Source organism: Penaeus japonicus, unplaced genomic scaffold (assembly GCF_977035675.1).
Source record: "Penaeus japonicus unplaced genomic scaffold, GWHDUDI00000001_assembly GWHDUDI00000010, whole genome shotgun sequence".
Classification (NCBI taxonomy): Eukaryota; Metazoa; Arthropoda; class Malacostraca; order Decapoda; family Penaeidae; genus Penaeus; species Penaeus japonicus.
The window spans coordinates 36,777,714-36,780,213 of NW_028234412.1; positions in this window are offsets into that span (position 1 = coordinate 36,777,714).

Below are 2,500 nucleotides of genomic sequence, written 5' to 3' on the forward strand. Positions count from 1 at the left end.
CTTAACACATCGGCTCCCGCAACTAAATCTTACCACGCTCCTAATCAAATTTCTACATGACTTTTGGGAAACAGGAAAACTATATTAAAAGAAGGACATATCATCACCGCCGTCGATCGTGAAAAATGCGTATTGCCGGGCGCCGGCCTGGGCCGGCGATGTGGACATTGGCGTCCCGCCGGTGTCGCCGGCCCTGCGCGGCGATTTTAACGCTTTTTCCCATGAGAAACTTTGCTGATTATTTACCTCCCACCTTGAAAGGCAAAGTCCGGCTGGTAGGGGGGGTAAAGAAGAGGAAAACGAAGAAGAAACCTCCTTATTTTCAAAGAGAAAATAAGGAGTTATTCTTTCTGGTCACCCTAAATTGCAAAAGGAGAGTAGAGGGGGCTGTGGGGGTGGGCTTGGCGGGTAATGGGGGGTAGGGGGGTAAAGGGGGGGAGTAGAGGGGGTAAGGAACAGGGAAAGGAAGGCGGAGTTTCTTATGTAAATGAGGGGGGTATGTGGGCGTGACTATGATGTAAATTGCTTGTTATAAGGTGATAATGATTAGAGTGCTAGTTTGATAATTAGGGAACAAAGGGTTGACCTGACCGAGCCTATAAAAGGGCGGAATTTTTTGCTCAGTACATCATTGCTTGACTTGGACTGCTACTACAGACATGTCACGCCCTCTCCGCATCAATCGCTCTCGCTCTTCGAGGTACTCGCCAGCCGTAAGAGTTTTACGGTTCGACGAGGACCCCGATGATCCCCAGCCTTCCACGTCGGGAAGACCGACCATGAGGAGTGCCCCTTCTCCTCACCACTACCTCTTCGAGACCACGCCAGGTCGAAGCGAGGAGGTGGAGATGACCGAACCAGATGATGGTACAGTGATGTCGGACTATGAGTTGGAGGACGATTCCGACTTGGACTCCGACTTCAACCCTGAAGACCTTGATTCCGATGACGACGACGACTGGGACGAACTAGAATATGTCTCCGCTCTCGACAGCTCCGTGGACTCAGACCAGCCGCTCTCCGTCACTCTGGAACGTCTCGCCAAGGTGAACGCCCCTGGAACATCAAGGTTTGAGTGGAAGAAGAAGGAAAACGTACCTCGCCGCTTCGCCTTTGCTGGCCGCCTGGGAGTCAAGCTTGACTACCTGAGCGCGGAGTCATCGGCGAAGGACGTCTTCGACTCTTTCTTCACTGAACAGCTGTGGCAGAAGATGGTGGAGGAGACCAACCGGTACGCAGATCAGAACCCGCCCGTCTCTTCACCACATATGAAGAATTGGAGTGCCACCGAGGTCGCAGAGCTTCAGAAGTACCTGGGACTTCGTATGCTGATGGGTGTTCAGCCCCGCCCTTCCTTCCGGGACTACTGGGCAACCAACCCGCTCCTTCGATGTTCCGTGTTTCCGGAGAAGATGACCCGTGATCGCTTTGATGCGATCACGGCCAATCTTCACTTCTCTGATAATGAGGACCCCTTTGCTGCCGACGACCGACTGTGGAAGATCCGCCCCGTAATTGACATCTTCGGGCAACTGTTCAGGACCGTCTTCACGCCGGAGTAGAAGATTACTGTTGACGAGTTTCTCTTCGCTTACAGAGGACGGCATGGGGCAGTTCAGTTTATCGCGTCGAAGAGGCCACGCTTTGGACTGAAAGCCTATAAGTTGTGCGCCAGCGATGGCCCTTCTGCTGGGTACACCTCTGCCTTCAAAGTCTATATGGGCCAAGACCGCGGGAGCTTGCCGGCGTCAATGAAGGCCGTGACCGACCTCATGAGCGCCGCCTCGCTTTTTGACAAGGGATATGAGTTATACACCGACAATTGGTACAGCTCCCCCACTCTATTCCATCACCTGCAGGCCCGTAAGACAATCGCGGTTGGGACAGTCCGTCTGAACAGAAAGTTCATGCCCAAGGACCTCAGAGTTACAAAGAAGGGGCAAATAGACTCGAGGTCAACAGCGACGGGGATGTTGGCGTTATCTTGGAAGGACCGCAAAGACGTCAACATGTTGTCAACTAATAAACACATCCATCGCCCCCGCAGCGAGTCTGTCGACCTGCCGCCAAATCGACGAGGAGAAGTTCGGACCAAGCCGAAGGTCGTCGTCGATTACAACGTCGGCATGAAGGGAGTGGACCTCTCGGACCAGATGGCACGCTCGTATGAGATCCCGAGAAAGTGCCATAAGTGGTACCAGGTTCTATTTTACCACTTGATCGACACTGCGCTGGTGAACAGCTACCTTGTTCACCGCTACCTCGGCGGAAGGTTGACACACCTGGAGTTCCGACTCCAACTCATCGAGAGTCTGATTAGTGCTGCAGCAGGACAACCACCACCTGGTAGAAGACCTCCCGTTCGTCGTGAAGTTCATCCCCGCCACGATGGTCACACGCTCGTGGCAGCCCCCACATATCGTCGATGTAAGCAGTGCAGGATCGCGAGATCAAAGAGGAAGGAGGTCAAGTTCATGTGCGCACAGTGCGATGTAGGACT